This window comes from Delphinapterus leucas, chromosome 6 (genome assembly GCF_059928025.1).
Source record: "Delphinapterus leucas isolate spDelLeu-1000000601 "Yukka" chromosome 6, BTC_Dleu_Yukka2, whole genome shotgun sequence".
Taxonomy (NCBI): Eukaryota; Metazoa; Chordata; class Mammalia; order Artiodactyla; family Monodontidae; genus Delphinapterus; species Delphinapterus leucas.
The window spans coordinates 54,818,027-54,831,569 of record NC_143134.1 but is presented as its reverse complement, the minus strand read 5'-3'; positions in this window follow the sequence as shown (position 1 = coordinate 54,831,569).

Sequence of the window (13,543 nt, the reverse complement as noted above, 5' to 3'; positions counted from 1 at the left end):
GAGGTCGGGGGAGATTTTATTTCTGTGTGAGAATGTAGTTAATTTTTGGCAAAGGTCAGTCTGATTGCCACAAAGAAAAATTCCACGGGGTGGAGGTCAGCGAGGCAAGGTTCATAGTGGTATTTTATTTATGGTGACATACATCTCCGTATATATATATATATATATATATTTAGTGCAACTTGTTTGTAGAAAACTCAAAATTAAAATCACTCTTTGAAGTGAAAAAAAATAACCCATTAACTTTATCATGGAAAGCATAGTATCATCTAACTCAAAAAGCTGTTTTAAACATAATATGGAAAAAGAAAAAGATTTCATTACAAGTGAGTTCCACTAGGCAAGACTTCATGCAAATCCAATAGGAAAAGATACTGAATAAGCAAACATAAGCATTTCATTTGTGGAACATATTTTTAAACTTCTATACAGAAGCCCTGAATAATGTTACAGAAAAGATTATACAATTACTTAACTAAAATTATGTATCATAATACCATGACTAGAAAAAAGCTAAAGAAGGGATAATTAACCTTTAATAGTGAATATCAACCCAAACAAAAACTATCTTAAGCTCACAGAAAAAGAATTATCTTTTAGACTTCAATTTGAGGCAAACAAGCTATTTTCCTTGAGACAAACACATAGTGTGATTCACAATAAACCGAGGAGTAACAGAAAGCCATAAATGGCCCACACTGCAAACCACATAGGCATCTTTCACTTAAACTATCGAAAGGGCTGGCCCAGGGAACTTCACATACAATTGTTTGTTCACATTTTACTCCATCATAATGAAAACATTGTCTGAAATTTGAGAAATTCTTCCTCAATCTTCACCTGCAAGGGAAAGGTGAAATACTGTTCACTTTCTAGCTGTACCTAAAAATGAACAAATAAGCCAAAATTTCTCCCAGCACCTAAATAATTTCTAAATATATTACTTGCAAAGATTAATTTATTGTTTCGGTTGTTACTAGTTTCTGTACCTTAAAACTGTTCAGTGTTACTTATCCCATCCTTACATTACACATCCACTGACAACCCAGGATTTTCACAAGAGAGTGGAACAGAATCTTTCAAGTTTAAATACACACATGTATATCATACCCATCCACCCCCACCTCCCCACACAAATGAAGTACAGGACAAACCGGCAGAAGAACTAAAATATCTTTTTCAAAAATAAATATTTACAATAATTATGGAACAAATCATTAACAGAAAGTGTATAAGATGTACTTTCTATTCTGTTTTTAATTAATTTATTTAGAAAAAAGTTTCCCCCATAAGCAAATTTGAATTTGGGTGATTATTATTGGTATTATTTTTGAACACTGAAGTGGTGCAAGAGGCATGGGAAAGAATTTCTTAGTTAGAAGCCTTTCTGTCATCCTTTAAAATTCTGATAAGCTTTTATACCGAAGTAAGCAGATAATTTCAGTTTAAATGACTCACCTCTTTGGCGACAATGACAAACACTTTTGTTTTCTCTTTAGTGAAAAAAAACTTGCTAAAAAGACAAAAGAATAGATATCTACGCAAAAGTTAATGTCTGTTAAAACTAGATAGTGGGTATATGGATATCTGACATTTTGAAATGCTCATAATTAAGAATAAAAATTGAAATAAATAAGAGAATATAACAATGGTAAGTAAAACATTAAAGTAAACTGAAAATTATTTGTGATTCCCCATTTGTCCTTACACAGTTTTTTAACAGTTTAGTTATCTTCCATCTGTAGTTTTTTGTGGCTGCAATCTCATGCCTGCTACTTTCTGGATAAGAGTTCTAACTGTGGTGAATCATTTTTGGTGCATGTAGAAATGGGGAAATGAATATTTCTAAAAGAAACAATGCCATGCTTTTCAAAGTAAATATTGTAGTTAAAACAGGAATAAGCTGAAAATGTTATATGACATATATCTTTTATTCTATGCTGAGTTTGGAATGTCATTTGGCATGCTAGTGTTATTTTCTTTAAACAATTAGTCAAAACACATTTTATTTCACCTAACTTCCATAAAGTAGGAATAGTGAAAGAAATATTCATATTATTGAAATAAACTGAATATGAAAAAATACCCTTTTTTGCTCCTTATATGTTTTTTTATAAGAACATTTATTGAAAGTAATGGTTTTCATTCCCTTGAATGAAAATATGAAGTGACATATTCTTGGATTGTGCAATTGCCATTAGGTATAAGTATTATACATTTATTAAATGCTAAATCAGTTTCCATAATTTTTCAATGTTGCCAGTTCAACCCCCATTTTAGGAACTATTACTAAACTTTTCTTAATTGAAAGTGTAATCAATAACCCCAGCTGCTAAAAAAGTTTCACGAGTTGCTAACGTATAGAAAGTTAATCTCTGGCTCAGAAATAAATCTGTCTTTCTGATCAGTGGCCTTGTTTATCTTTGACGCATTCATATTGTGAAGACTCATAGGATGGCAGTGGTACCTATAAGGGAGAGTGGTGATTCTCAACTCCAACGCACACATTGATGATACAGGTTTACATGGGCTTGGCATCATTTATTAAGCTGTGATAGTGTAATTCTCAGTACTTGCTAACTCTGATTCCATCTCTTGCTCCTCTCTTGAAAGCAAGTGAAAGAAATGATTTTAAAGGGATAATCTTAAATTTGCTCTAATTTAAAGAGATAAATCATTCATATACATTACTTGTAATCCACCTCAGATCTTACCAAGACACACAGGTACTTCTGTTAAGTACCACAAAAGTAGATAGAGAACTGTTTAATACAAAACTCAGGTCACAGTGTTATCCTAAGGAAAAAAGTCAGTTTACTCTCCCTTACCTAACACCTGGTGATATCTTCCTCTTTGTATAGGTTTGGGCTCTAGTTGAGTGGTGAGATGGAGCAGCTCAAGGCTATATAGAAGAAGATGGGAGGTGCTGCTCCAAAGTGCTTTGCAGTAGAGATAAAGAATTGGATCCATTACCAGTCTTATTACTCAATAAGTATGCTCCACAGACTAACAGAATCAGCATCACCTGGGAATTTGTTAGGAATGCAGAATCCTGGATCCCACCCCCAGATCTACTGAACCAGAATATTTAAAGAAGATCCCCAGATGACGTGTGTGCACGATAATATTTGGGAAACACTGAACTAGAGAAACAACAGCGTTGATATAAACATTTCCAATCCTGTGGTTTTTGTTCCCTGGCTTTTCTTGCTGGGGAAAGGCAGAAATCTTCAGGTCACTAACACTCCTGGAATTTTTATTAAGGCCTCAAATAGGAAACAAGATTCTTGGGGCAAGGATTTTAGAGCAACATTAAAAACTGAGCCACTGAAATCATAGATTAATAGAGACATGAAGTTACCTTGAGAAATCATATCACCTTTGCCCTTCTTCTTTCTGGACATTTTTTGTTTTGTTTTGTTTTTTTCAAGGACCACATCAAAGCCTCCTAGTTGGGTCTATAAGTGAGTTTCAGGGGCTGACAAATCCACTGAATATAAAGTGTGACTGTATATATTTTTTTTTAAAAGAGAGCTCTTAGTGTTCACCAAATTCTCAAAGGGTCTGCCCCTAATTGTTTAAGAACCACTGATACATCTTACTTTCCTCTAAATCTTACTTCATTGTGTCAATCCTCAGATGTCAAGTTTTTAAAAAGTATCCACTTGAAAACATTGCTTATTTTAATTTTCATTCTTTTTGTTTCATTATGGGCAGCATATTGTCAGTACCATAAAAAAAACCCTCAGCATCAGTGCTTTGTCTTTCAGTCAGCTGTCTGGACAAAATATTTTCAGTGATGAAACTATTTCTAAAGTGCTAAATACTTAAGGGTCAACTTAAACTAAAGATTCTGGAAAACCTGTCCCTTTGTGTGTGTGTCTCTCCCAATAGTAACAGGGCAGCAATTGAAGAGTTCCAAGTACCACCCTAAATTCTAGCCATTCTCTCCTTATTCAAAAGGAACTGGATTGATTACTTCAAGGAATATATTTATTAGAGAAAAGGAGAAAAGTAAAGAAATGATGAACTCTGTTTTGAACCATTCTGAACAAGGTAAGTAATGGTAAGCTACTTTCTCTAAGAAAGTATTAATATATCTTACCTAAAGTAAAGAACTTTTATCAATTTAGCACACTAAATTAGAATTATTTTAGAGTGATACAAAGTATGTGTTAGTCATCCCATTATTGTAGCATTGTAGTGGGTGCAGTGGAAAATGTATTTAGGCTTTGGAATGAAACAGATCTCCTGTTTTACTCCTCACTCCACCTCTTACCTGGGATAAATCCCCAACATCTTTGTTCCTCAGTTTGCACACCAGTAAAAATGGCAAAAACACTGTAATACCTACCTCATATGGTTGTCGTAAAAATTAAACAAAATAACGTGTATGAGTTGACTAGTAGAGTGGAGGGCACAGCATCTCTTTTTCTGAGATGGGGGCGTGGGGTGGAGAGAGACACACACACACACCGCCAGTTCCATTTCCCTTCAGCTCTGTAATGGTGCTGCTACACACCTAGTGTATTAGGTGTGTATGGAACACATCAGACACCTTCAGATGTCTTTGGGCTGCTGGTTTTAAGGCTGAAAAAGCCAGCAACATTTGGAACCACATCAAGATTCCAATCTATTCCCACTCCCCATCCACTGAATGACGAGTTAATAAAGGCCATGCCAGTGTGCATGTTGGATACAAGAAAAAACAAGTTCATAGCCAGGGAAACCTGGCACGTTCATTAAATCCCTGTACAGCTATGGGAAGAGAGCTAAGATCTAAGCAGATGTCCAACTGAGACCCAAATTGTGGGTGTGTATCTGTGTGAAAGGAAAAAAAAAAATGCAGACTATCTTTAAGGCCACCACTCACCCTCCATGAAACTATCTGAAATGAGAGCTGCCTGTCCTAAGGAAGACATGTCAACACATACCCAATGTCCTGAGGTAGGAGGCATTTATGTTGCTGGGCTATATCTTAAATGATTTTAGAAGAGGATAGTGAGAGGATCGTCTTTTTTCCCCTTCTGGCTATTTTGTAAACCTCCAATACCTGACATTTACATGAATATATTCTTACAGTGAGATTTTATCACCATGGAAGCTTTCCCAGACATGGTCCTAACCTCCCTTCTTTCCTGCTCAGTTGCTTTGTCTCCTGTTTTCCCACAATTAAAAAACAAACCAAAACAACTAATATCATTTGCATTGCATCTCCTCTTCTAGCCTTTCAGGGACAACAGTGTGCCTTATTTGTCTTTGTTTTGCCAGCCTGGCCCATTTCCAAATGCATGGCAGGTCCTCTACAAATCCAAGAATGGATACCCTGTTCTAGCATTTGCATTTCTCAAACTCACTATCCCACATTAGGTGTTCCATGAAAAAACTGAGAGTCAGACAAGTTTGAGAAAACTTGGGTTTAAAAAAGTTAAACAATTTAAAAAAATACGTGACTTCTCAGAACCTTCAATATTCTAGCATGCATATACTTCCCAAATAGTTTTGACCATTGAACCCACTTTTACTTTTCTGGAGCTTAGCAAGGCAAAGTTTGAAAAACTCAGCTCTAATCCAAACAAAAGCAATTCACACATTCTGCAGCGGTTCTTTAAGGCTTTCTAAATTACAGTGGGTAATACCCTTTCAACAAGACACCAAAAGATTCACAAGTACCGGATTTTCAACAATACTTAATACAATGGAATCCCAGCACAATGAAACAATTTAGATCCCCACCTTGGAGTGCATTGTAATAGGATTTCATGTAGTATGAAATCCTGGGTATGAATCTGACTAATGTTTTTTACCCAAAGTAAGCCAACACAAAGGGCAAAAGAAGTGAAATGTTTGGCATAATATTTTGTCAGACAATGGTGTCAGCGTTGCAAACGGTAATTACAGCTCTGATTCTAGACATGTACCATATACTTTTCAAAGAGTTTTCACTTGCCATCCTGGGAAGACGGTTTGAATTGATGGAATGCACGTGAGAAAGGTGACTGTGGGAAACAAATCCCTGCAGGTGGTGATCTTCTTAGCCTAGGTTTCCTCCTGCTTCTTTCCCATCTTGCCTGACTCTCCTACCTTCCCTTCGTTTTCAACTTTCCTCCTCTTTTATTCTCTTATCCTCCTCAGAATATGGTACTTTTCCCGCCTGTTGTTGTATCAGGGCTAGTAGATATTGTTAAATCAACACACAGAATATTGATTTAATTGAAGATAACATTAAAAATATATCACATCTAGTATGGCATGAGCACTGGCCAACCGGAGCTGAGGGTGACCACAGCTCTGGAGTGAGGTCTAGAAAGCACCATCTATAAAGACTTAACCCATGAATACTGAATCCAGGGTTAAGGAGATGTCTAGAGGTAAGGGGCCAGGGATATAGGGGGGACACTGGAGGGACCACAGGATAATAGCTATCGCTAGTTCAGAGCTGTATCAGTGTTTAACAAACCTGGTCATACCAGTGCATGCCAGATGCATGTCAGCCCTACATTCAATCTCTTTTTTCTGAGTGCCTACCATATGCCAGGCATTTTGCTAGGCCCTGAAGATAGGGCCAGGAGCAAGATTTTTATTCTATAATAGTATCAAATCCCCTAACTTATTGAACAAAATGATCAAGAGGCAAATTAAAATGAAGTTATGATTATTTCTATTTATCTAACATAAACAACCCTAGTCTATAGTTAGGTTTTGGGCAAAAAGGGGAAATAAAGGAAAAGGAGGTTAAAGTTGAGAGTGGGAGTAAAACAAAGTCACACTTAAAAGAACAAGCAGCCATCCTGTGACATCATGGAATACTTTGGTTTCTCTTGGTCATTTGAAGACACTTCTTCACTTTTGGAAACTTCTTCTCTAAAAACCTTTTCTTAGCAATTTTTCATTGAATATTCAATTTACATACCCATGGAAATTGTGGGTGAAAATGATTATTGAACATGTCTTTAATTTAAAAAGAAAAACAATAATAACACAGGAGACTGTCTTTTGTTCCTAATTGGAGTATAAAAAAATAATGAATTTGTCGTATCCTGTTTGCTCCGAAGTTATAAAAACATGGTTATTGCTTATATAAAACATAATCCTTTAAAAATCTGTTTTTATCATCTGAAATATACATTGAAACTTTATCCCACTATCTCTTTGGCTTATTTGAAGAGGAAAAACTAATCATGGAGTTCCTTCCTCCAAGCAGAGTTCAAGATCCATTCACTTGTGACTCTCACAGTAATCCTATAAAGTAAAATCACAATCCCCATTTTAATGTGGAAACTGAGGCTCAACCAGGTTAGGTAGCTTGACTAAGGTGACATAGGGGAAGTGACAAAGTCAGCATTTGAACTGATAAAGCTCCTAAGTTCAAGGAACTACTGATAGGTTCAACTTTGCTAACAAATTAATCATGTTTCCTTAAAGTCTGTGAAATCAATACTCAGTATCATCTTACATTACCACTAATTGAACAAATCACCGTAAGAAAAAAACTGAGATGCAATATACACATAAATTCACTATATAACTATTATGTTACAAGATACTGTTCACCAGAATTGATTTTAAAGTTGAAATGGGTCCTAATATGTATGAAACAGATGTCAAAGCTTCTTAAAAAGGCTAGGTATAATTCATTACATACTGTATTTCTAAGATCAAAATAAACTTTTATTGTCTAATGTGAGTTCAAAGCAATCTAAGCCTTTTCATCCAAAACAATACACCCCCCCCCCAAAGAATGTATGTTTAGCCCCAACACAAACAAACTCCATCTTGTTTGCCTGCCTTTACTTTCTCTTAAGAACTAGTGCTAAACCTCTGTGTATATGAGTATTCACTCTTAGGTTAAAAAGTGGACTGTCCTTGCATAGCAGGTTTATCCTCTGCTCTCTCCAATAGGTTTTTTTTTTCACCCTTTTCCCCAGTACAGATCACTTTAATCACTTCTGATGACTTCCTTAAACAGAATGGGAAACTTGACATGAAACAGAAATAGGAAATAAAAGCAAGACATAGAGGAAAAATAGAAAATAAAAACTTTTATCAGAAAAATATAAAGATGAAAATATGTGTGTGTGCGCATGTGTATGTATGCACACACACAGTTTATATAACAGGCATACAGTTTTCAAAAGATAGATCAGGTGTAAAAAGATAGATCTAAGAAGATAAGGGGAGGGAATAGTAGGAGCAGCAAGATGATTTTTTTTTAATTTATTTGTTTTATTTTATTTATTTTTGGCTGCACTGGGTCTTCGTTGCTGCACACGGGCTTTCTCTTGTTGCAGCGAGCGGGGGCTACTCTGTTGCGGTGCGAGTGCTTCCCATTGTGGTGGCTTCTCTTGTTGCCGAGCACAGGCTCTAGGCGCGCGGGCTTCAGTAGTTGTGGCTCCTGGGCTCTAGAGCGCAGGCTCAGTAGTTGTGGCACACAGGCTTAGTTGCTCTGCAGCATGTGGGATCTCTCTGGACCAGGGCTCAAATTCATGTGCCCTGCATTGGCAGGCAGATTCTTAACCACTGCACTGCCCGGGAAGTCCAAGACAACTGATATTTATAAAACAACAAAGGGTATGGACTTGGTCTCTGAATCTGAGAATCCATGACACTTGAGAAAGGACAGAAAAAAGTCCATTTGTGGATAAAGTCAGTGTGATAAGAATAATTATAATATATATAAAAGTCACCAGTTTTCAAAGCTATAGAACAATTTGTTTATGTTAACGATAATTTATTATCTCTTTTCAAATGTTAAATGCCACAGAGGTGTCATTTTGACAATTAAATATTTTGGTACTATGCATGGCCATAAATGCTTGTTAATGAATTCTTGTTAACAGAATGCTGAATAAATGCACTTTTACTGAATACTAGGGCAGACCAGCTTTTATTCTAGTTTTTAAGACAGGTGGAAAGGTGTCTTTCTTTATATATAAGAAAGGTGTCTTTCTTTATATATAAGGTTGTAAACTTGCAAAAGTTTAAAAACTTCAGTAGGTGCTGCCTGAAAAATGACATAGATTCAAAAGTGATATAACTGGATTCATAAATCTAAAGTGGGCTATAACGGAACCTAGAGATATTTGGTGGGCAGTTCGAGTTTTAAGAAAAACAACAGGAACACCACTAAAAGAGGCAAAGCACTGGGCTGAAAGTATCCACTAGCTTGTTATAACATTTGTTATTTTCTTGTGTTTAAGCTCTTGAAATTGTGATTGTGTATAAATACCCATCATGCCTCCAAAAGAATTTAAAGAGAAAACTGGATATATGGTGATTAAATTATATGCAATTTCTAAAGGAACAATTTTTGGTCTTGGCCCATAGTTAAAACTTGTGAAGAGAAAGAAAGAGTGTTTCTGAAATGAAATCCTTCTAACAGAATTAATTCTAATTTTCTCACTATATTTAAATGCAGCTGAGCAATAAAAAATGAAAAGTAAAAAAAAAAAGTAATTATTGATACATAATGAATGTTAGTGATTTTTGTACTTTTTTTAGTATCTTGGAATTAATATAATGCTTTCTCAAAATAGATTAAATCACTGACTTGATATTAGTTGACCAACTCAATACATTCTTTACTTGTTAAGATAGATATTGATGTCTTTGGCATTTAGGAGAAGTATAGCTTGCCAATTGATAATGACATCATTCTTCTCTACTGGTATACAATTTCTGGTTTTCTAAGCTAAATGCCTTCCCAGAAATATGTTCTCACACTTTGTCTTGTCATCTTATTTTAAATATAATCCTTTAAGACACATTTATAGTACAAGTTCAATGTTAAAGAGCTCTAATCTTATAATCATGGAAAACTGGAGATGGAATGGGCCCAAACTTCCTAACGCCAAACCCTTACCAAAATGGGATTTCTGTGTATGGAAAAATACCATTTGCCTCTATTTCTTCACATATTTAAATCTTCTGGAAATTATCCTGGATTCTAACAGGTCTCATAATTGGGATACTTTTTCCATTTTCATTTCTGTTGTTCAGGGATAATTTTTATCATATATGATCAAAATATCACTTTATATTTGTACCAAATATATGTGCTGGCCTCCTGCTGTTATTTTTGGAGGAATAAACCTTTTGCTGATATGAAATGAGGGAATGAGAGGATTGCCTAGCTTTTCAATGGCAAAACAAGAGAATGGAAGAAAACCCAAGTAATGGACTGGAAAATGGAACTTAAAATCAAATCTGTTTAAATAGTGTTGCATTTCATATTCTGTTGTTCCGTATTTATCTCTTTACCACCACCAACACTCAAGCCATCCCTCCCCACAGAATCTTGAAAATAAATGTTTTCCTTCAAGAAAATCAGAATTTAAAACAGCGCTGCCATCAATAGAGGATCCTGAGAAACCTGAGAGGGGGTCCCTGGTCCAGACTAAAGGAGTGAATTTGCTTAGTGCCGCACAAAAGGAAAAAGGCAAAGCAGAAAGAAAGAGAACGAAACATCATGGAAAGTAGAATGAAGGAGACTGGGAACAGGTGCACAAATGGTAGTCTAAATGGAATCCCGGAGATGAGAGCAATTCATTAGTACTTACTCAGTGGCATCTAATATGAATCTCGCCCTATACTAGAAACTGGCTAAGAATACAGAAATGTAAGGTGGAATTCCTCACTAACTTCACTTCTAGGTGGTGAACACACTTAACCTAGGTAAACAATGGTTGACAGTGTTTTATGTTAAAGATGTTAAGAGTTAGAGTCGTTTAGTGGAGAGAGCAAAGAAGACTGGTGAAATTTGGGAGGTTAGATTTCTACTTGGCTTTGTCCCCAGACACTTCTATCACCAGTGACAATACTCATTTGCAATTTGGGCCTTGTCATCACAGCCAAATACACAAAAAATGATTTCTTTGGAATAACTTAGATTTTAGAGGGCGATTTTTGTAATTTCTTTTATAATTTTCCCTTTTATTCACGGTAGAAGGAAAAAATACAGAGAGAAATGCTCTGAATACAAAATACCATGGTACAAAAATCATTTGCTAATGAATTCGGTTCATTTAATTCTTTGGAATAGAATCAGAGAAAAACTGAACCGACGAAATCATAGAAATAATTTTATTTAATCTTCTCATTTTACAGATGAGGAAATAAAGTCCACTGAGATGCAAATGAGTTACCCATGGTCACAGAGCTAATAACTGGTAAGACCCCATGTCTCCAGGCTCTGCATTCTTTTTTTTTTTTTTTTTTTTTTTTGCGGTACGCGGGCCTCTCACCGTTGTGGCCTCTCCCGTTGCGGAGCACAGGCTCCAGACGCGCAGGCTCAGCGGCCATGGCTCACGGGCCCAGCTGCTCCGCGACATGTGGCATCTTCCCAGACCAGGGCACGAACCCGTGTCCCCTGCATCGGCAGGCGGACTCTCAACTACTGCGCCACCAGGGAAGCCCTGCATTCTTATTTTTATACCACACTGTTTCTCGTTGCAGTATTTTCATACTTAAAATGATACACCTTACACATTAATAACCTACAAATTTGGAAATTTCTGGTTATATTTGAAGGTGCTTGACTTGGAGCCAGACAGCCCTAAACTGGAATCCCGTTCAGCCTGGCTGCTAATTAGCTATAAGACCTTGACAAGTTCATTTATTCATTCTTCAAATGGTTACTGAGCACTTACTATATATCTCAGCTACTTTTTAAGGTACTTTTTTAGGTACTGAGGATAAGCAGCAAACAAATACTTACATTCCAGTTAAGGATGAATAACAAAACAGGTAAATAAAAAAATTGTGATGTCAAGTGTGATAAATCTAAGAAGAAAAATAAGACTGGATGAGAGGGTCAGAGAATGACAGAAAGTTTTAAAAAGGGCATTAGGATAGGCCTTTCTGATAATAATAGCTAATATTTACAGAGCCTTCAGTACAAGCTAAGTGCTTTACATATAATCGTAATTAAGTCCTCACATTATGTTATGAAGTTGGTCCTATTAATACCCCTCCTTTTCAGGTGAGGAAATGAAGTCCCAGAGAGGTTAAGTAACTAGCCCAAAGTTGTCCAGCTAGTAAGTAATAAAGCAGGAGTTTTTACCCAGTTGGTCTGTCTCCAGAGTACCCTCTAACCACCACTCTTTTTTTTTTTTTGATTGAAAGTACTTTAGACGGTCCCCAATTCAACTTACAATTTTTTGACTTTACAATGATGCAAAAGCGATATTCTTTCAGTAAAAACCATACTTTAAATTTTGAATTTTGATTTTTTCCTTGGTGAGTGTTATGTGGTACTTACTCTCTAGTGATGCTGGGCAGAGGCATCGAACCACAGGTCCTAGTCAGCCACTCCATCATGAGGGTAAACAACTGATACACCTTCCCCATTATATACCCATACAATAACCACCACTCTTTGATGCCTTTTTAATAGGGTAACAATGCAGCAGAGAGCTGTCTGAGTCGCAGTTTCCTTGTCTATAATGGACTCATTTGAGAACTGTAAGATGTAATATTTACTCAAATCTTAGCCCTGTGTCTGTCACAAAGTCAGTTCTATAAGTTAGAATTCTTTGGCTGCAATTTACAGAAACCCAACTAAAGGTATCTTAAGAAAAATGAAGAATATACTGTTTCATGTAAGCAAATTGTGTGGGCAGGTGGAGAGGACTGCGGAGATAACTGAGGTCAAGGACTCAAATGGAGACTTTCTCTTTCCTTCTCCTATCTCTGTCCATGTGTCAACTTTATTCTGTCCTACTATGGAAGGACTTTCTCCTTGTGATGAAAAGTATGGCTTCAGATTGCAGGTTAACATTCCTTTAGATTTTAATAACTAATTAATAGGTCCTTGTCATAGTTAAGAACTTTACCTGTACTCACTCAAAACAAGTAAGCCTTCCAACAACTCTGTGCGCTAGATGTGACTGTTATGCCCGTTTTCAGATGAGGAAATTGAGGCATGGTATTCAAGTAACTTAATCAAAGCCACCGGCTACAAAGGACACAAACTTAGGCAGTCTGTTCCAGGGCCAGTGCTAACATATAAGTCAACATATTCTGCCTGGGCTGAGTTTTAAAATTAAATTAAGGAAAAAAAAACCAAAAAACACAAAACGGTGTGTATGTGCTGGGGACTGAATTTGTACCACCAGCTCCAGTTCGCAAGACTGAAAACCTTTGATCGACACGATGTAGGCTGTTGCCACATAGTTGGCCTGCCTCCTGTTCCCTGCAAACCCTCTGTGCCCCCCTGTAGACTCTTGAGACTCTGCGCTTGTCTATTCTCTTCATTCTTGGTACTTCTGCTGAATCCCTGCTTGATCCTTTCTACCACTGAGGCTGGTGCCTAAATCAGGAATTGCATGAGGCTTTTTATGTACATTATCAATCAATGTTTCATATTTCACTCTCAAATATGAAAGAAGCACAAAGTAAAGGTTAAGTGCAGCCAAATTCCTGAGCTGGAAGGAGGGGAGGATGGACTGTGACAGCTCTAAACCTCCAATGAAAGCATCTGGGGTTGGACAAGAACAGTTATGTCTGAAAAGCTGAGTTGCTTATTTCCAGGGATTCTTCTTTG